Below are 23,104 nucleotides of genomic sequence, written 5' to 3'. Positions count from 1 at the left end.
ATTGAGTTGTTAAGTATTAAATCTAATATATTTGAGTGTATATTACATTCAGTAATAAGTGAATAGTTTATCACTTAATTGTGGGAGCAAGTTTTGCCTAGGAAATTCAGTGCCACTTAATTAATTCAAATGTTCAATTTTTGGTTATCAAACAGTCTGAATATGTTAAGATTTGAATCTATTAACTTTAAGTGCTGAACTGGGTTATCAAACAGGGCTTTAGTCTGAAAATACTTATAGGTGGTCTTATGGACAGTTGTGGAGAGGAAAACAACTTGTTCTTTACTGAAGATTAAAAAGCTTAATTTAGAAGAGAAGTATTTTATATGGATGACTAAATAACAATGACAAGGATGAACTTGACAGGAAGTTACTGATGGTTATCAAAAAGCTCAAAACTTTTAAGATTGGCTACTGTTTGTCAACTAATATTTTGCTAATTATCGACATGTACATTATCTTACTACGATGCACCCACTGTTTAATTGATTGGTTAGTTAGAGCTATTGAAATGTATAGTTTTCATAGGGAGTTTTGAGGAGTAGGCTATGGCATGTGCATCATTTTTACACAGGATTGAAGTTAATCAGATTGTAAGTGCTCCAATCCTAGTGAATAGGTGTAAGTATAATGTTGAATTTACTGGGATGCCAAAGAGGTAAGGCATAATAGAATAATCTTCAATCAAACAGCTTGTCTCTCGTTCTGATTGCTTGGTTTTGCGTGAACACCTTTTCTCTCGACTTTGATCCTGGTAACAGCGAGAAACCGTTGGATATGTTGAAAGCTGATATATTGTCTCCTCTTTTCATAAATGGTCTTTGTTCAACTTTTTGTTTTTCTTTCCATTTTGAGGAATTCCTGTTGCTTATCCTTGACAACGAAATAGCCTTTTCACAGAAGGAAGATGAAGCAACATGTAACAGTCTGACATTTGTCTTACTGTAATACAATGATTGTCTGGTCTAATTGTTGTTCCTCATGGTTTAACTTTTTTAGTAGAGGTAAGAATTTTGTGATCTCCAATTAAAGATATGAAACATTATCTCTGCTAAGAGTATTTGAGAAGCAAGAAGATAGACAGATTGCATGGCCATGATATGGCACAGATGTGATGTCGCGTGATTAAGATGTAAAATTTAATGTATGATTATCTTAGTATGCAAATGCTAGTTGGCATCAGTGTACCGGGTTGTTATGAACAGAGTATTTAAAGTATGAAGTTCTTGGACAACCCTTTTCCTGCAACAACCAGATCTGCTATGTAGAGGACATTGGGCCATTTAGTAGAGTGCTGCTCTTTGAGAGGGCACGGTCTTGTTCTCTAAATACTTGTACGACACTCCCAACTCCTTCAAAAAATACCGCTCTTTCCAGTTCTGGACCTGGATGACTCAACGATGTAGAATAGGAGCAGAGTCCTGGGTGCTTTGCTCCTGGAATGGCGCCACATATACAGGAAGCGTCAAAGACATCCTTTGGCTTCTTTTATGGAATATTAATTACATAACTTTGACATTTATATATGTTCTTGGTGAAATGTTTGAGCTGACGTATGAAAAGATTACCTCTTAGTTATGAAAAAATGGGATAAGGCATTTTTTTATCCAGAGTTCCCCCCATTATTATTACAAGCTAGGCCATGGCAGCTTGCTGAAGTTTGGGCTCGTGTGTCTCTGGGATATTGAATTTTTTCAATTTAGGGCTCGTGTGCCTCAAATTCTTCAATTTAGCCTGAAACCTGGGCTTTGTTCGGGATATATGCTAGGAACAAATCCAGGTTAGTAATCTACAACTCAATTTGGCATTTCTGTCAGTCTGCATTGTCCTGTTTACTCATACCATATTGCAGTACCACCTTTAACCTTCAATATAAAAAGGAGCAAAAGAAAAAGAAAGCATAGCATAATCCTTTGAGCAGAAGAAGGTTTAACTGTTGAGTGCTTTAACAAACCGAGTGATGAAATGTATCATGGTGATTTTGCTCATAATGTACTTTGGTTTTCAATTTGTTTCAGAATTCTATAATTGCTCATTGTCATTGTGAAAGTGAGATTTACAGGTATGGTAGTTTTAAGCAATGGTCTTGTTTTTGTTGGTTCATTCTTTGTTATACTCCAAAACATACATATGGAGGAAATTGCACCAAAAATGATGATTTGAGTTGATAATTAAACTGGTGGACAAACAAAAGCAAATGAGATACTTCTTGCTTAGGAGCAAAAGGTAGCAAAATAAATTTGTTTTGCAAAAAGCCATATGCATTTTTGAGTATGACTGGTATAAACTGAATACTTGTAGTGGTAAGTTTAACTGGACAAATGTTAGGTGTTTCCTCGGGTGGAATTTATTCAGTTTCAATATCCTGTCTCCTCTAGCTCTCTGGCTTTTATTTTCTAACTAAAAGGACTGTGATTTCTTTAGAATGAAGAGATACATACTATTTATCCTAGCTCATCATATGCATACATGTCATTCCAGCTGGAATTATCTGATATTGTGAAACTTGTAACTGTATTGAACTTAACTGTACAACGTGTGTGGTAGTGAAGACTGTATAAAATTCAAATTGAATTAAAGTCTTATACTTGACATTTGTATAACTCGTAATTTTGGCAATAAACTTACCTTTATCACATTCAACGGGGCTAGGAAATCAGTCTAAAGGCTACACCCTGCATCCTATTGGCATTTTCAACATCTAAAGTGACAGAAAAAATCACAAGAAAATGAAGAAAACTGAACAGAATACTACGAGTTTGATTTCAGAGATTCATTAATTTGACAACATATTGTAATGATTATTGCATTTAATAAATTAATTCTTAGTTGTACTTCCAGTAGTTGCAGTCTGTTATTTTCCCCCATCGAAGAAGGAGCAGTTTGACCTTGGAAACCTAATTCATATGATCTTTAGATAATATGCTGCAGAAATGCAGAGCTCAGAATAATGTTTCTGTGTTTATTCTGTAATCAGGGAATAAGTAATACACATCTTGGGATTTAATGTGCAGCTTTTTTATTTTTCCATCCCTCATTTTACTCGTATGTTCAGTGATAAATCAAGTCATTCCTTTTTAATTTTCTTATCTATTTTTTTTTTAAATCCTGAAAGTGGATACATAGACATGATGCACCTCAATTTTACAGTCTTAGTGGATTCAGATCCTTATCTTTTACTATGCCGATGAATAAAGCATGGATTTGTACTCATGCTTGGTTGATCATAGTAATTTATTACATGTTTTCTTATCATCAATGATTGCAAAATCTTCCTTGTTCTTTAGTTTTATAAATGTCTTACTGAAAGCTTTATGCTAGTGATGACAAATAATTAACCAGAATGAAACTTTTAATTTATAGATACGATGTGAGTTACATTTGTGCAATTATTTTTTGTAACAAGAACTAGGATTTGCTGCTAAACAAGCTATTGAAATGCAGCATAGACATCTGAAGTTTTCACAAGTTCTTCATAGTTCTCCATAAGGCTGGACATAAACCAGTAAACTACATTGAGATAAGCATAAAATTTCACTCATGTGGGGCCATACTTCTAGATTTAGTATTTCCTGATCTTGGAGTTAGAAAGCCCCAAAAAGTAAGAGATCTGGTATTTTTTTTGAGGCAATAGCTTCAAAATTTGTTGCATTGAGATTTATGGTACTATGTGAATACCACTCGTGATGCTAATATTAATGCATAGGCATCTCTCTCTCTTTCTCCAATTACTTGTATAGATGAACATTTATATGCATATATGTATGTGTTGGAGAAAGAGATACCTATCATTATATATGTATATGTATGTATAGCTCGTCACTGAAAGACACAACCCTACTGAAAATGTAAGACATCACGTCATTGAAAATAAGATTTTGGTCAAACAAAGGTGTTCATGGTCAAATAAAGGTGAATTTTGGTGGTGTTCACAATGCTGCAGGAATTTTTGAAATTCCATCAATAAAATGGGATGGTGCTGCTCGAAGTGAGGGTTTCTACATTAGTCAAACTTTTAGTATTAATCCAAATTTTGGCTGTCGAACCTAAGGTAGTAGAATTCAACTTAACTTCCCACTTCATGCTGTAGATTTTTAAGTTGTCTTAATCTTTAAATTTTCTTGATACAGGAGGATCTTAGCCTTAAAAGTGTATACAGATGTCTGATGTTATAGCATCATGAAGAAGAGTGGAATTATAGAAATTGTGCTATTGATTTGAATCTTTAGAGAAAATCGCTGAATTCATTCTTTCCTTCTTGCTTCTACATTCTTACTTCTTCCTCTCCTATCTTTTGATTCTCAAAGCTTTCAACCAGATTCAGAAAATTTTTATGCAATAAAAAATCTGAAACCCTATGAAATTCTTGTGCTGCTTGTTGCTGCTTCACTATGACTAGCAAGTACTTCACTTAAAAGAGACTTTTGGTCAAAGGGAAATTTTTTATTATTATGTATTAGGTCTTCTACCGTCTATTAAATGATAAGCTTTGCTGGTTATCAGTCTTTCTTTCTAAGTTGCAGTACCGAGGTTTTGTTGGTCATTCGAGCAAACTATTTTGCAGGGAGTTATTATGTGTAATCTGGGTATTCAAGTTTAGCATGTGACATATGTACATTTGCTGTATCTGTTGTAAAACAACAGCGGGAAAGTTGTTCTGAAAAGCTAGCAACACCGCCTTCTGTTCAGCTGTTTTAGCTTCACAAAAGCCAAAAGCCGGAGTGAAACGGTAGTTGCAACATAAAATTGTTGATTTCTCTGAAGCCAAAATCTAAAAGCTGGTCACGAAGGCAAATTATGCCAATCTTTAATTGTTGGGATCCTGGCTATAGGAAAGCTTGATACTCCCCTGTGTTTTCAAATTTTTGTTTCTTAGATGGTGATTTGGAAATGTTGGTGTCTGAGTCAGCTTCAAACGCCCAAGTGGACTAAGTTATCCTTCTAAACTTGATCCCAGCTTCTGTTGGAGCTAGGACCCTAGACTAGGAGATTTCTGTTTAGAGAATTGCTGAAATCCTTATTGTTCCTTTCTTGCTTATTTCTTCTCATATTTTTCTTGCTGGTCTATATGATGATTGTTCATCTTGTCGTCTGTTTATCCTAAATTTTTAGCAAACTAGGTGATTTCATATATTTGAAGAAGATTGCAAGTTGAGTTTCATCTAACAGTGGATTGAGCTGACAATGAAATCTTTATTGTCGCCCTTGACCCTGGCTGACAAATATGTTCTTATGTGGATTGATAGGTGATATATAGATTAGCCACCTGCGTCATTTTAATGCCTCTGAACAGATTTCACCTGAAATTTGATTTACAAAATGTTTTTGCTTATCTGTGACATCTAGCAAGCTTGATAATAGTCCCCTTCTGTTTTCCAATTTTTGTTTCATTCAGCTGCTGTACACTTTTCAACTGGGAATCTTTACTTTTGAAGGCAGGACGAGAAAATGTTTAAAAAACAAATGTCAGATCTAGTTTGTAGCTTAAGGGGTATTCTCCAATATCCATAATAAGACTTGAGAGAAATGAAGATGCATATAACAAAGAAATACTCATGAGGAATATCCATTAACTCAAGCTCAGTAGTCTAAAGGAAGCACCTTATGCACCAAGGTTCATATAAGATACCTAAAATGTACCTCAGTTTTTTGGTAAGTTGGTTTCAGACAGAAATGCCTCTCGTCAGCCCATGCCCAAGCTTCTTTGGGAATCCTTTTTGGATTTCCTGGATATGTATATTTGGCATTTTTTTTTTCTGGTTCTGAATTGACTTGTTACCACAACTAAGTTTGATGTAGTAGTCCCTATGATCTAAGTCAGGCTTTTCTGCATGTGAATGTCTTGAATTACATGTATAGTCTTCCAGCCTCTGTTCAATTCTATCATCTGTGCCTTCTTTCAAACCTTAAGAAATTTCTTCCATTTGTTTGGTCAGGTAGTACACCCAGACAAAGGATAATTATGAATCTCACCTTGAGCAATTGGACTGGAAATGTGTAGATTTAAGTGTTTTGCAGTCTCACTCAATGAGGTGAGAGCGTTGGACTCTGCCTTTTGCCTAAGCAAGCTTAGCTATTTAGAGCCTCAAATTAAATTATGCTTTCGATAACACTGAGCTCATAATCTCGTTTCAAATATGAATGGTTTGACACCAGAGTTGCAATAGAAATGAGACCCCTCACAGTTGAAGTTAAACAGGCTTGAGTGTGTTGCTAGCTCAAGAACCTATCATTTTGGAATGCTGGGGAATTGATAATCCGAGCACCTTGAACTCTGTAGAATCTTAGATCTTAAAAGTTAAGCTTGCAAGTTCTGAGCTGTAAGACTAATTTGAAAGTTAGTTTTTTCTGCCTACGGGTTGTGAAAGTGGAATTTGAAGGAAAAAAAAAAGAGAATTATTCTTATGATGATCTTACTATATGACGCAGCACAAAAACTTGGTAGGCACAACAGCTTTGTAGAAAAGCTTAGGTATTGAATGTCACCGAACTTATAAGAGCAACGTGGAATAGGATGGTAGAATATGTTTAATAAGGTGAAAATTGATTGGTAATTCTAGGAATCACTCCTAGGAATCTTTAGGCCTCAGCCCTAAGGAAGACGTTAAGTCTGCAGGAAAATTTTATTAATAACCAAAAACTGACTTCTCTTTGTGGAGAAGTGGTTATTTATAGACCTTAGAACAAAGTTCATTCTAATCCTAATTAGGATTCCTAACTAGAATAGAATTCTAGTAGAAAGCTAGAAAGCTAAGCTTTTTTATTTTCTATAACAACTAAAATACTAATTACCAAAAATAACTACTAAACAGAAAATTACTATAAACATAAATTTCCTGCAGCTAATTCAAATTACTAAAATACCGCTGCCGGCGAAAATCAGAAAATAAACTCCATAGAATTCAAACCAACTCTCAAGTTGGTTTCTTGTCATCAAAAGCATGCCAAATCAATGCTTGGGCATTCGACACATCCTTTCCACGTCTCCTATAAATCTTAATGGATTTTTGCCACCTATTTCTATCACTATATAAACGTTGTAGACACCAAATTTCTTTAAAAAATTTTGTTAATTTTTTATTGTGTCTTTGTTTATATCATTGTTTAAATAATTTCTAAACCTAAATTTAAATACTTAAAATTTTATTTTATTCAAAAAATGGGGCGCGACAAACGTACAGCTGTCAAGGGTATTATAGTTTATATGAGATGCCTTTTCAAACTACTTACCGCCAAAAGAAAGTTCTTGACGGTTTTTCAAAGCCTTTTGCTGAAACTAGAAAAATTGGAGATTCATTGTTGATTTCCTTCTTGTGTATTCATCTCGAAACTGATTTAGCAACTTAAGGGCTACAAAGGTGGGCGACGTTCAGTTGCAACTCATGCAAACCCCTTATTGCTTTGGGTTCAGAAATTTGTGATAATTGTTTTTTCCTATTATATTTTCACCTTTTACACAACATTGGGGTTTCCTTCTCATGAACAAGGTCATTTCATCATATATGACTCCTTTGCTGTCTGCTTGATATTTGTCTGTTCAGTGCGTTCCTTTTGTGGAACTTGTATATCTAGAATACCATCCATTGCATTTGCAAAGATGAGATGGGGATTCTGATTTTTCCATAATTGCTAAAATGTTGCTCATTAAATTTACACCTGGCAGTCTGTTTATACGGACTTCGGTCCATGCCTAAAAGGAACTTGGGACTGTTGCTACATTTGAAATCTGTGCTTATTCTTTTAAATAATGCCGTAGTCTTGTATCAATGATATACAAGCTTGGGGCTTGTAAATCTTTCAACTGTATGTTTGAAACCATCTAAAATTATCACCAAATAAACATTCAATTTTTTGAAGCCTTTTGCATGAAAAGAAAGGTTTTTATTTATACACACAGACAACTGCAGGAATACGTTGGACTCATGAACTTAAATACCTAGGGATCTAACCCTAGAACAGAAGTGGGAATAAAACCTGCCAGCTTTTTTATTCTCTCTCTTCTCTGGCGCTTATTCCATGTATATATTATTTGTCTATCTACACAAATACATGGTTGGTCTTGTGCTACCAAATTTTTGGAACCATGTTTCAAGGTTTGGCTTCATTGTCCTTGTAGGCTTTGGCTTCTTCAGCGGTCCAGCAGCTCCTGCAACCTCCCCACCTGTTGTTTCCGCAGCAGCCGAATCGGCAACCACCTCCACCTCCTCCCCAGCCGCCACCTCGGCCACCACCCCAGCCCCATCCCCCGCCTCGACCACCCCAGCCACCACCATATCCACCACCATAACTATACCCCCATAGCCACCACTGTATCCATCTCCAGCTACCTGATAGTTTTCTCTGGCAGCCTCTACTGCATATATCAACAAAACAGCACTTCTGTATCATAATGAGGAAATCAAATAAGAGATCACAACATCCTAGCATTTAGATGAACTTCATATTTTAGCCTCACCAGGTGTGCAGCACCTTCTGCATCCATAGGGACCCCCAAGATAGCAGCCATGCCTGCAGTGGCCTCCATACTGGTGTGTTTCTTTTGCATCATTTAGCTTGTTGATCTGGTTTGCTTCATCATCTGCACAAATCAGGAACGTACAAGTTCAAAAAGCAAATATATATTCATGGTGCAATATAAAATAGTTTGCTTGTTTTGTGAGCACAGTAGCATGTTTCCATTGGTTAACTGATCAATCTCCCTTCATTTTCCGGCATGAGTAGGAGCTGTTCATTTCGAAAATGTTTTTGGGTAAATATATGGAAAGATGCACTGAATTCTAATACTAACTCTTTTTTTCATCTTGAGCAACCTCGGCCAGGACATTTGCAGCAATGAGAAGACCAAAGAATAGACAAGCTTTAAACTTCATATTTGTTGAGTGTTATTTTGCTATCTATATCTGAAGAAAGGTTTTAAGAGGGATAATTTAGAGTCTCCTTCCCGCCCTCTATTTATAATGTACAAAAAGAGCTAAGTACCATGAAAAGGATGAAATAATTGAGAAAGAGACAATATGCATTAAAGGTGGGTATCTGCGACTTCACATGAGTAACCATTATAGTTGGATGTTAGGGTTTTCGATTTTTTCATGAATTTCAAATCCCTATCTATTAAGTAATAGGTACATCAAGTACATGCTATAAGCACAACTGGTGAAGTTGTAACTAGTGCGGACTGAGATCGCTAAGCTCTCTCCCTTAATACCTCATCCGCTAAGTGAATTTCCACAATTGTCAAACTTGCAGTTAGTTTTTTAAGCATAGAGATGATGATGTAGTTTCTGCAGTCAACTACATGTTTTTGGCAGGTTGCAGATTTTACCTAGTCAAATCAGAAATGGATAATCATCAATCTTAGTTTCTTTTTCTTTTTCTTTTTTAAAATGTTGTTAGGCACTCTAAAAAACCTGTTTCGAGCTTCCAATGGTGGTGGCCTACTTTCTCTATTTCCGAACTTTTCTCTACCAAAATGTTAGTGAAACTTATCAATGGCTTTATGTTGGTAGTTAATGTTTTCAACATAGAGCTCTAACTAATTCATAAAGCGTTACTCAACTCCACCAGAATCTTACGTGAACTAAGCAAATTTGTTGATTTCTTATTAACTTATTTCCTTTTTCTTCTTTGAGGTCAAGGATTTAAAGTTAAGGCTAAAATTTCAAAAGAAAATAGATGTGTTTTAGTTCTAATTTACTGTGAAAAAAAAGAAACTATAAAAACCACTAATTCAAACTTGAAAGAAAATTATAAACATAAGACATAAACCTATGTTGAAATTATAGGAAGTTTCTTTTGGTCAATAAATTTTTGGAATAAAGTATATTAGTTCTAAGCATTATGAATTGCATTATAACCTATATATAATAATATATTATTAAAGTAAAGTTTATATTTTTCTGTTTAGTGGGATTTTTTCTTAATTCAAGTGGGTAAAGTATGACCAAAGCTAAGAGGAAAATTGAAAGAAAATTCTTTTACTGTTTTGAGGCTGTTAGAGGAGCAAAGTGTATGTTGTTTTAGTTTTTTTTTTTTTTCTACAAACGGTATATTGTTTTAGTTGAAGGGCGCAAAGTGTGATTATCCCCTAGTACATGGGGGACATGTGATTAATCCAAATAAATATATAGAGTATGTATTGAATCAGTTGTGTATGACTAGTATGGAATGAAATTCTTATCTTGGAAAATACAACTAACATGCTTGTGTCTTACAGGCCGCCTCAATCATATGGCTCAAATTCTTCAAGAGTCGTTTCGTCAAATTACCGAGTTCATTGCAATTATACTTAAAGTAAATAATAAACTAAATGCAAGAAATGCTCATAGAGGCACCGCAAAATAAGAGAAAGTAGCACTTGCATTCAAAAAGAATAACAAACGGTTTTCATGTAAAAAGTAACAATCAGATATGAGCTAGTATTGTCGACTAAGAACTAGATCTACTAAAAAAAATACAACGGGTATGCACACAATGCTACCTATATAACAAAACTAAAGGAGAATAGGGATTGGGACGAATTAGCAACTAAGAATTACATCAATAGACTCCGTAACTTGTGTAGAGGTTTGGCGCCAGCTTCAGTGTGTGCGAGCTATATGCGTCCTTTGGCATGGTGGCCTCCAAGCTATGTTGATAGTTATGAGACAATGCAAATGCATGACCCGTGACACTATCATACACTATGGTCCTAAAAACCTATAAATGGATTTGAATTATTTTTCTAAATTCATTAGGTTGAAAACTCTGAAACCTTAAAGCATAGCACCTCGATGCTTCGTATGATATTTTTCAAGCCATAGAACATTCAAATTGTAGAGTTTATAAAAAAAAAGTTCGATCAACCAGTTACTACTTGTAACAATTATCTTATCAATGTAAAGTGTGCTCTTTCCCTTTTTACTTCTAAATTGTACGCTATCATTCATTTTGAAAGTTTTCCTCAAAAATCATCCTCTTGTCGATTTAACGTGTCAGAACGTACAATATTGATAAGGTATTACTAAAAATGGACTACCTCAAGTTCATACAGTTCTTATCAATAATATCCCCAAAGATTGATTCCATTTTGCATGGGTCTCGCTGTGGTCCTTAGATTTCAGTTTGAAATGTTTTGAAACTTATCCCACTTTAATCTAATCATTAATGGAGTGACAAAGAGTGGCAGTCATTCCATTTGTTTTGTATATTTTGTTAATAATTAGATTAGAGTGGGTAGTGAGTCAAGTGTCCCGAACTTTATAGTTCACCAATCCAAAATGAAACCTTATAGTTTTTAATTTGATTATTCGTATAGAACAAAATGCACTGGTGGTAACCCTTGGTCACTAAATTTTTATTCTTTCCAAATTGATCATCCAACTTCTATTATTTTCATCATATTTCCTCCCTTATACACTTTTGTCAATCTTAATATTTAATGATGATTTAGAGGTATTTTTTGTAGTTCCCTTCATCAAATTACCCATTTTTATATAGCAATAGGGCACATAAGTGAGATATGGGTATCTGGGCATATTACATTAACAAAAATGCCCCTGATGTAGGTACTAGGTAGATGTGAAGTCATAATTTAGAGGAAGCAATAGTAATAATTGGACAAAATGGAATAAAAAATGAAACTTATGAAGTTAGATTGACAAACTAACTTAAGACGGAAAAAAATGAGTGACCAAAATGAGTTGTGAATGATAAGTGATCAATGGCATATTTTTCCCTTTTAAATAGGTTAAGGATATTATCAAAGATATTATTCTAATGCTAGAGCAAACTTTCTTGAATGATAAAATATCTTTCTAGTCAGCATACTTTGGCCTTTAATTTTCTTTGTGATAAAATATTTTACTGTTTTGCCTTCAATTATCTCCCCTGAGCAATTAGCTTTTGTCAATGGTCGCGAGATCTCAGACAATATCTTTCTCGCACAAGAGCTGATCCATGCAATAGATAAAAAATGTTCGAGGCCAAAATATGGTACTCAAGCTAGATATGATGAAGGCCTTTGATCATGTGTCGTGGGTTTTCTTGTCTCAGTTGCTTCACACATTTGGCTTACATCCCTAGTTTGTGGCCTTGATCATAAACAATCTAACCTCCTCGTGGTTCTCAGTCCTCATTAATGGGAAGCCAAACGGGTTCTTCCAACCAACTCGCGGGTTAAAGCAGAGTGACCTTTTATCCCCTTTTGTTTATACTGGTCTCTGAGACCCTTAGTCGTGGGTTGAATAATCTCATCGCCTCGGGGAAGGTTCAACCTTATGCTCAGGCGACAGGAGCTCTGCAGGTATCACGTCTGGCCTTTGCAGATGACATAATCATCTTCACACAGGGGGACCTACGGTCGGTGAAGGGATTAATAGAGTTTCTAGAGGTGTATCAAGATGGTTCGGGACAAAAGGTAAATAAAGAAAAGAGCTTTTGCGTGCTCTCATCTAGGTGCCCCACTGCTAAGGATAGGTTGATAACCAGATTGACAGGGATCCGGCATAAAAAATTGCCATTCGTGTATCTAGGTACTCAGCTCTTCAAGGGTCAGAGCAAACGAGAGAATTTCCAACGCTTGCCAAAATGCAAGGCAAGTTCGTGGGTTGGAAAAAGAGGATGTTAACTGCCGAAGGACGTCCAGTACTGATAAGGCATGTATTGGCCGCTATGCCTTTATACACTTTCGTGGTTTTAGAGCCCCCCAAAGGCGTATTGAGTCAAATTGAGTGGCTTATGCGTGAAGGGCGGCGTGAAAAAGCGTTGGCGTAACTGGAGTGCATTATGCTTCCCTATTGAGCAAGACGGCCTCGGGGTTAACAAGCTAAAGGATATAGTAAGGGCTTTGGGTTGCAAGTTGTGGTGGAAACTGAGGACAGGTGACACACTTTGGAGCCGGTACATGTTATCTAAGTACGTCATAGGGGGAAGGAACATGTGACAACTGCGCCAGCTCAGCCTTCGACAAACCACTTCAGGTACAGGACTTTATGGAGGAGATTGATACGGGATGGCAGCTCCTACTTCTAGTTTGATAACTGGTTGGGGACTGGCCCCCTGGCAAGTGACAAGGACACGGTTTCATTGCCAGGAATTAGAATTGCAGACCTGTTTGTGAGGGGTAAATGGCATTTGAACCCAGTTCAAGAGTCGCTCACACTGGCTGAAAAGCAGCAAATACTCGCTTCCCAAAATCACATGTCAAGTGGAAGAGATCTTCAAATTTGGACGCCTTCTGCTATTGGTGGTTTCATGCTATCGTCAGCTCTCGCAAAGCTTTGGCCGGCGGCCAACCCTTTAATATCATGAAGGATCATTTGGGACCAGCGCATGCCACTCAAGATCTCAATCTTCATGTGGAGATTGTTGAATTCTTTGCTGCCCTTTCCTGATATATTATTGCAGCGTGAAGAAGCACGGAACTTCCCCGGACCGAGCTGACCTGATGAGCTCGGCGTTCTGGCGAGAAGAGCGCGTCTTCAGCCTGAAAAACGAACAAGGATGTGATCTGACAGGGGGGCCCCGAGGTCGTCCCCGAGAGCACTCCGACGGTCAAGTTAGTTTTCTGGTGAGGGAGATCCACGGGAAGTAAAAACGGTCGGGAGTAATTGTCTAATAGTGAGCGTACCTTCTGCAGTTGATGTGTGTTACCATTTATACCTGCTTGGGAGTCCGACCTCCGTACGTTTCGGGACCTGCCCAGAATAGCCTCAATCCCGCACTGAGGGGGAGCAATCCCGACCTAGGCGGGATTACTCTCTGGAGCCCCTTGGAGCCCTAGCGGCGGGGGGTCACGGGATGGTTCCTGTGGGCCTGAGGGTCTAAACCCAGCTCAGGCACCCCTGGGCTGCCACGTGTGTGGGCGCAGGACGGGGCCTCTGCACTAGTCCCCTAGATTAGGTAGGGCTTCCAGGCCGACCTGATCTACATCCTTGCCACGTGGGAGCCCAACTTCGCACCGCACTGCCGCGGTCACCTCCGGCAGAGTGCTGTCATTGGAAAGCTGCGCCCGCGTCCCTTCAGTTGTCGCGTCCCCTTGGTCTCCGTACCGTTCTTAAATGCGTTCACATGAGGCGGTTCAAATTCAAGCAACCGTTTTCCCCCCATTCCACTCCCTATAAATAGGGATTCCCCAACTTTCTCAGACTCTATTTGCCATTTTTCCTTCCTTCGTGCATTTTCAATTCCTAGCAACAAGACTTCCGGCTTCCAGCACCCAGATTCCGGCGACTCCTTCATCCTTTGTTCCACCCCACTTACCAGTAAGTCTTCTTTTCCTCCTCCTTCGCATTTTCTTTACCTCCTTTGCCATTTTCTGAATTTTATGTCGGATCGCTCCGGCGTTACTTCCACCGCCTCCCAAATTTTGGCCCGTCGTAGAGCACCCAGAATCCTCATTTCTTCTTCATCTTCGTCCTCATCTTCATCTTCACCTTCTCCTCCCCCTCTCTCTTCTTCCTCTGCTTCCAATCCCAACTTCTTCACTCCTGACCTGTTCAAACCCATTGACATCATGAGCTCTCCATCTGCCCATTCTCCTTCTGCCCGACTCCTGGAGGAGGTGGCCGAGTTTGATGCTCTCATCGAGCAGCAATCCACTTCTATCCCCCCAAGTCTCCACATGACTCCCCTGGCGGAGCCCAGGGGGGAGCTGGGGAGGACAGGGACTCCTCCGAGGGGACCCCTGCTTCCGAGCAGGGGGATGATTCTGAGTTCAACTACGGTCACCCCGATCGGGAGGAGGTCACCCTCTCACCCGGGGCGGTGGCCGAGCTGGCCGGGTCTTTTTCCATCCCTCCGGCCTTAGAGCCGCGAGCCGCCGGACCCACCGATCGAGCCTGCCGACCTCCCCCTGGTTTTGTAGCCATTTATAGGGAGCAGCTGCTCGCTGGGCTCCGGCTCCCCATTCCTCCAGCCCTGGGCCTGTAACGCTGACTCTGTCCCTGTAGCTCGTTGTATTTACATATATACTGCATTTTTTTCTTACAGACTTTTTTTGGCTGACCTGGCTATGTTTGTCGCAGTGAGGAAGCTCTCCAGGCTACTGGGCGAGCCAATTGAGGAGGTAACTCCCACCAAGTAGCCTGAGGCAGCGAAGAAGGCCTCCGAGGCCTCCCCGACCCCTGGGGGCAGCTCGGCCCCCCAGAAGGAGGCCTCCCAGTCTCAATCCCCCTCCAAGCAGGCAGCCGGCAAAAAGAAAGCGCCAAGGCAGAAGAGGGGCCGGGAGGACGAGCCTTCCCAGCCCGGGAAGAAGCCTACGCCAGCCCCAGCACAGCACCCTCTCCTGTTGACGTCGGGGGGGCCTTGTACACTTGGGGGTTGGCTCCGCGGAGAAGCACGCCCGAGAGAGCGCTCCCCCGAGATTGTGTCACTTCCGCCACGTGGCCCCCACGAAGCCGGGGCAAGCCCCCACCATGCACGACCCCCGCCACTTCTGCCCGTCCTGGGAGCTCTCCATCAATGACCATGATGTGAAACCCCGATCTAGACAACCAAAACACCTTGGCTTAGGCAGCGAAAATTTGACCCAACTAATCCCTAGAAGTCACGAACAATTTTGATAGTATCTCAACCCGTAACTACTCGAATTAACGAACCAAATTGGAGGTAGTAGAACGCCACAATCAAGGAGATACTCGATTGATAAGTTCGGGTGAATAACTTGAGAAGATTCTCAAGTATTCAAAGGAAACTCTCTTGCCAAAGAGAAAGTGAAAACTCACTAATTGTATTTAATAGCCAAAAACTGATCCCAAAACAAAGAGGAAGTGGGGCTATTTATAGCCCTTACAAGCATTAACCCTAATCCAAAAATTGACCAAACTACCCTACATACTTAAGGAAGATTTTGGGCCTCACTTACTAACAAATGGGCCGCAATTAAGCTAGCTTAATTACCTAGACTTTCTAAAGCGAGAAATAACCAAAATCAACGAGGAAAATCAAATAATCCTACTAAACTCAAGTATTCGTGCAATCAACTGGTTTTCACTTGAATCTTCCAATTCCCCATGTGCTTGAATGGGTCTTGGTCTTTATATTCTCATCATTCCCCTCCTCTTAAAGGCGATTTGTCCCCAAATTATGACTCTCTTACAAAACAAAAGTGATGAGAGCATGTGTATAGTCACCAAGCAGCCTGCATGTCGCCTTTTTAAGCGAAGAATGATCATGACATCCGTGTGTGGAACAAGGACAACTCGTGGTGGTGGTAGATACATGTTGCGGACAGCAAGATTTCCATGACAATGGTCACACAAGCGACGTCTCAACCCTATGGGTGGATCGTGAGCGGACGCCCGGTTAACCAAGGTTTGGTTGGGCTGCGAGTTGTGCGCATCAAGACGTGCAAACACTGCAACAAAGGCCAATGTAACTCGACTAGTGTTGGTTGGAATTACTTGACCAGCACTCTCTTCGCAGATCTGTATGGTTGCGGGTATTGCACACTGCAAGATGAAGGATATCTGACCACGAACAACCTGCACAAATGAAAACACGTTAAACACCACCAAGGTGGAACGATCCAGCTCCCAGTGCCCGATGTTGTCCTCAGGCTTAGCGAGCAGGATCAATGTTCGCCCTTTCTTTTCCTTGTCTTCTAATCGATCCAACTCCCATTCCCTCTGTAAAATATTTTGGTCCTCTCGAACTTGTGTAGGTGAGAGTGGAACAAGTATGATCCTTATCCCTTTATGCATGAACGAGTATTTGTTGGAATGACCTTCATAAGTAACCTCGCGATCAAATTGCCAAGGTCTTCCAAGAATAAGATGGGCAGCTTGCATAGGAACCACGTCACACACCAACTCATCCTCATATCTCCCAATGTTAAACTTCACAGAAACCTGCTTGGACACTCGCACTTCGCCGCAATCACTAAACCATTGAAGCTTATATGGTGTAGGGTGATCTTGGACAGGTAGGTGTAACTTCTTGACAAATAAGGCACTTGAGACATTGGTACAACTTCCTCCGTCGATAATCAAGCTACACACTTTCCCGTTAACTAGACATCGGGTATAGAAGATGTTGGTACGCTGCTCTTCTTCATTTGTGCGTTGAGCACTCAATGCCAACCTTGTAACAAGGCCTAGTCCAACTGGTTGGTCAGGGGCAATTATCTCTTCTTCCTCAACCAATGGTGGCATGCCTTCATACTCATCCTCCTCATCCGTTAGCACTTCACCACTTGGAAGCATGAGCATGGTCCTTCGGTTTGGGCATTGGGACGCGATGTGACCGAAACCTTGACACTTAAAGCACTTAGTGTCGCGGTTTCTAGGTTTAGATGCCCCTAGATCAGCCTTAAATTCGGCCCTTTGGGTCGGTGTTGAAGATGATGAACGAGGCACCCATGCTCCATTCGAAACCCCACTTGCCTTGGCTGACTTTTGCTCACTCGTGTGGGTAATCTCGCCTTTATACTACTGAGTTCTCCAATTTCCAGATTGGACGTTGGAGCTTTGGTGGGGGATACCCCTCCTCTTGAGTCTCCTTTCCACCTTGATAGCTTTGTCCAATAATTCATCCATGTCAAGATAATGTTGGAGCTCCACAACATCTGCAATTTCAACGTGTAGTCCTCTCAGGAAACGTGCCATGGTTGCCTCTATATCCTCCCGAACATCAGCCCGCAACATGGCCATCTCCATCTCCTTGAAGTAATCCTCAACAGTCATACTACCTTGGGTGAGAGTTTGCAATTTATGGTGCAAATCCCTGTGGTAATACGCTGGTATGAAGCGCTTTCCTCATGATCCTTTTGAGTTCTTCCCAGGTGCGAATGAGTGGTGCTTCATTTCTCATTTGTCTGGTGCGAATCTGATCCCACCAAACGGCTGCGTATTCAGTGAACTCAATGGTTGCCAACTTTACTTTTTGGGACTCTGAGTAGTGGTTGCAATCAAAGAGCATCTGCATCTCTCTCTCTTTCTCCAATTACTTGTATAGATGAACATTTATATGCATATATGTATGTGTTGGAGAAAGAGATACCTATCATTATATATGTATATGTATGTATAGCTCGTCACTGAAAGACACAACCCTACTGAAAATGTAAGACATCACGTCATTGAAAATAAGATTTTGGTCAAACAAAGGTGTTCATGGTCAAATAAAGGTGAATTTTGGTGGTGTTCACAATGCTGCAGGAATTTTTGAAATTCCATCAATAAAATGGGATGGTGCTGCTCGAAGTGAGGGTTTCTACATTAGTCAAACTTTTAGTATTAATCCAAATTTTGGCTGTCGAACCTAAGGTAGTAGAATTCAACTTAACTTCCCACTTCATGCTGTAGATTTTTAAGTTGTCTTAATCTTTAAATTTTCTTGATACAGGAGGATCTTAGCCTTAAAAGTGTATACAGATGTCTGATGTTATAGCATCATGAAGAAGAGTGGAATTATAGAAATTGTGCTATTGATTTGAATCTTTAGAGAAAATCGCTGAATTCATTCTTTCCTTCTTGCTTCTACATTCTTACTTCTTCCTCTCCTATCTTTTGATTCTCAAAGCTTTCAACCAGATTCAGAAAATTTTTATGCAATAAAAAATCTGAAACCCTATGAAATTCTTGTGCTGCTTGTTGCTGCTTCACTATGACTAGCAAGTACTTCACTTAAAAGAGACTTTTGGTCAAAGGGAAATTTTTTATTATTATGTATTAGGTCTTCTACCGTCTATTAAATGATAAGCTTTGCTGGTTATCAGTCTTTCTTTCTAAGTTGCAGTACCGAGGTTTTGTTGGTCATTCGAGCAAACTATTTTGCAGGGAGTTATTATGTGTAATCTGGGTATTCAAGTTTAGCATGTGACATATGTACATTTGCTGTATCTGTTGTAAAACAACAGCGGGAAAGTTGTTCTGAAAAGCTAGCAACACCGCCTTCTGTTCAGCTGTTTTAGCTTCACAAAAGCCAAAAGCCGGAGTGAAACGGTAGTTGCAACATAAAATTGTTGATTTCTCTGAAGCCAAAATCTAAAAGCTGGTCACGAAGGCAAATTATGCCAATCTTTAATTGTTGGGATCCTGGCTATAGGAAAGCTTGATACTCCCCTGTGTTTTCAAATTTTTGTTTCTTAGATGGTGATTTGGAAATGTTGGTGTCTGAGTCAGCTTCAAACGCCCAAGTGGACTAAGTTATCCTTCTAAACTTGATCCCAGCTTCTGTTGGAGCTAGGACCCTAGACTAGGAGATTTCTGTTTAGAGAATTGCTGAAATCCTTATTGTTCCTTTCTTGCTTATTTCTTCTCATATTTTTCTTGCTGGTCTATATGATGATTGTTCATCTTGTCGTCTGTTTATCCTAAATTTTTAGCAAACTAGGTGATTTCATATATTTGAAGAAGATTGCAAGTTGAGTTTCATCTAACAGTGGATTGAGCTGACAATGAAATCTTTATTGTCGCCCTTGACCCTGGCTGACAAATATGTTCTTATGTGGATTGATAGGTGATATATAGATTAGCCACCTGCGTCATTTTAATGCCTCTGAACAGATTTCACCTGAAATTTGATTTACAAAATGTTTTTGCTTATCTGTGACATCTAGCAAGCTTGATAATAGTCCCCTTCTGTTTTCCAATTTTTGTTTCATTCAGCTGCTGTACACTTTTCAACTGGGAATCTTTACTTTTGAAGGCAGGACGAGAAAATGTTTAAAAAACAAATGTCAGATCTAGTTTGTAGCTTAAGGGGTATTCTCCAATATCCATAATAAGACTTGAGAGAAATGAAGATGCATATAACAAAGAAATACTCATGAGGAATATCCATTAACTCAAGCTCAGTAGTCTAAAGGAAGCACCTTATGCACCAAGGTTCATATAAGATACCTAAAATGTACCTCAGTTTTTTGGTAAGTTGGTTTCAGACAGAAATGCCTCTCGTCAGCCCATGCCCAAGCTTCTTTGGGAATCCTTTTTGGATTTCCTGGATATGTATATTTGGCATTTTTTTTTTCTGGTTCTGAATTGACTTGTTACCACAACTAAGTTTGATGTAGTAGTCCCTATGATCTAAGTCAGGCTTTTCTGCATGTGAATGTCTTGAATTACATGTATAGTCTTCCAGCCTCTGTTCAATTCTATCATCTGTGCCTTCTTTCAAACCTTAAGAAATTTCTTCCATTTGTTTGGTCAGGTAGTACACCCAGACAAAGGATAATTATGAATCTCACCTTGAGCAATTGGACTGGAAATGTGTAGATTTAAGTGTTTTGCAGTCTCACTCAATGAGGTGAGAGCGTTGGACTCTGCCTTTTGCCTAAGCAAGCTTAGCTATTTAGAGCCTCAAATTAAATTATGCTTTCGATAACACTGAGCTCATAATCTCGTTTCAAATATGAATGGTTTGACACCAGAGTTGCAATAGAAATGAGACCCCTCACAGTTGAAGTTAAACAGGCTTGAGTGTGTTGCTAGCTCAAGAACCTATCATTTTGGAATGCTGGGGAATTGATAATCCGAGCACCTTGAACTCTGTAGAATCTTAGATCTTAAAAGTTAAGCTTGCAAGTTCTGAGCTGTAAGACTAATTTGAAAGTTAGTTTTTTCTGCCTACGGGTTGTGAAAGTGGAATTTGAAGGAAAAAAAAAAGAGAATTATTCTTATGATGATCTTACTATATGACGCAGCACAAAAACTTGGTAGGCACAACAGCTTTGTAGAAAAGCTTAGGTATTGAATGTCACCGAACTTATAAGAGCAACGTGGAATAGGATGGTAGAATATGTTTAATAAGGTGAAAATTGATTGGTAATTCTAGGAATCACTCCTAGGAATCTTTAGGCCTCAGCCCTAAGGAAGACGTTAAGTCTGCAGGAAAATTTTATTAATAACCAAAAACTGACTTCTCTTTGTGGAGAAGTGGTTATTTATAGACCTTAGAACAAAGTTCATTCTAATCCTAATTAGGATTCCTAACTAGAATAGAATTCTAGTAGAAAGCTAGAAAGCTAAGCTTTTTTATTTTCTATAACAACTAAAATACTAATTACCAAAAATAACTACTAAACAGAAAATTACTATAAACATAAATTTCCTGCAGCTAATTCAAATTACTAAAATACCGCTGCCGGCGAAAATCAGAAAATAAACTCCATAGAATTCAAACCAACTCTCAAGTTGGTTTCTTGTCATCAAAAGCATGCCAAATCAATGCTTGGGCATTCGACACATCCTTTCCACGTCTCCTATAAATCTTAATGGATTTTTGCCACCTATTTCTATCACTATATAAACGTTGTAGACACCAAATTTCTTTAAAAAATTTTGTTAATTTTTTATTGTGTCTTTGTTTATATCATTGTTTAAATAATTTCTAAACCTAAATTTAAATACTTAAAATTTTATTTTATTCAAAAAATGGGGCGCGACAAACGTACAGCTGTCAAGGGTATTATAGTTTATATGAGATGCCTTTTCAAACTACTTACCGCCAAAAGAAAGTTCTTGACGGTTTTTCAAAGCCTTTTGCTGAAACTAGAAAAATTGGAGATTCATTGTTGATTTCCTTCTTGTGTATTCATCTCGAAACTGATTTAGCAACTTAAGGGCTACAAAGGTGGGCGACGTTCAGTTGCAACTCATGCAAACCCCTTATTGCTTTGGGTTCAGAAATTTGTGATAATTGTTTTTTCCTATTATATTTTCACCTTTTACACAACATTGGGGTTTCCTTCTCATGAACAAGGTCATTTCATCATATATGACTCCTTTGCTGTCTGCTTGATATTTGTCTGTTCAGTGCGTTCCTTTTGTGGAACTTGTATATCTAGAATACCATCCATTGCATTTGCAAAGATGAGATGGGGATTCTGATTTTTCCATAATTGCTAAAATGTTGCTCATTAAATTTACACCTGGCAGTCTGTTTATACGGACTTCGGTCCATGCCTAAAAGGAACTTGGGACTGTTGCTACATTTGAAATCTGTGCTTATTCTTTTAAATAATGCCGTAGTCTTGTATCAATGATATACAAGCTTGGGGCTTGTAAATCTTTCAACTGTATGTTTGAAACCATCTAAAATTATCACCAAATAAACATTCAATTTTTTGAAGCCTTTTGCATGAAAAGAAAGGTTTTTATTTATACACACAGACAACTGCAGGAATACGTTGGACTCATGAACTTAAATACCTAGGGATCTAACCCTAGAACAGAAGTGGGAATAAAACCTGCCAGCTTTTTTATTCTCTCTCTTCTCTGGCGCTTATTCCATGTATATATTATTTGTCTATCTACACAAATACATGGTTGGTCTTGTGCTACCAAATTTTTGGAACCATGTTTCAAGGTTTGGCTTCATTGTCCTTGTAGGCTTTGGCTTCTTCAGCGGTCCAGCAGCTCCTGCAACCTCCCCACCTGTTGTTTCCGCAGCAGCCGAATCGGCAACCACCTCCACCTCCTCCCCAGCCGCCACCTCGGCCACCACCCCAGCCCCATCCCCCGCCTCGACCACCCCAGCCACCACCATATCCACCACCATAACTATACCCCCATAGCCACCACTGTATCCATCTCCAGCTACCTGATAGTTTTCTCTGGCAGCCTCTACTGCATATATCAACAAAACAGCACTTCTGTATCATAATGAGGAAATCAAATAAGAGATCACAACATCCTAGCATTTAGATGAACTTCATATTTTAGCCTCACCAGGTGTGCAGCACCTTCTGCATCCATAGGGACCCCCAAGATAGCAGCCATGCCTGCAGTGGCCTCCATACTGGTGTGTTTCTTTTGCATCATTTAGCTTGTTGATCTGGTTTGCTTCATCATCTGCACAAATCAGGAACGTACAAGTTCAAAAAGCAAATATATATTCATGGTGCAATATAAAATAGTTTGCTTGTTTTGTGAGCACAGTAGCATGTTTCCATTGGTTAACTGATCAATCTCCCTTCATTTTCCGGCATGAGTAGGAGCTGTTCATTTCGAAAATGTTTTTGGGTAAATATATGGAAAGATGCACTGAATTCTAATACTAACTCTTTTTTTCATCTTGAGCAACCTCGGCCAGGACATTTGCAGCAATGAGAAGACCAAAGAATAGACAAGCTTTAAACTTCATATTTGTTGAGTGTTATTTTGCTATCTATATCTGAAGAAAGGTT

This window comes from Coffea arabica, chromosome 6e (assembly GCF_036785885.1).
Source record: "Coffea arabica cultivar ET-39 chromosome 6e, Coffea Arabica ET-39 HiFi, whole genome shotgun sequence".
Taxonomy (NCBI): Eukaryota; Viridiplantae; Streptophyta; class Magnoliopsida; order Gentianales; family Rubiaceae; genus Coffea; species Coffea arabica.
The sequence above is the reverse complement of the archived record's forward strand: the minus strand, read 5'-3'. Positions refer to the sequence as shown.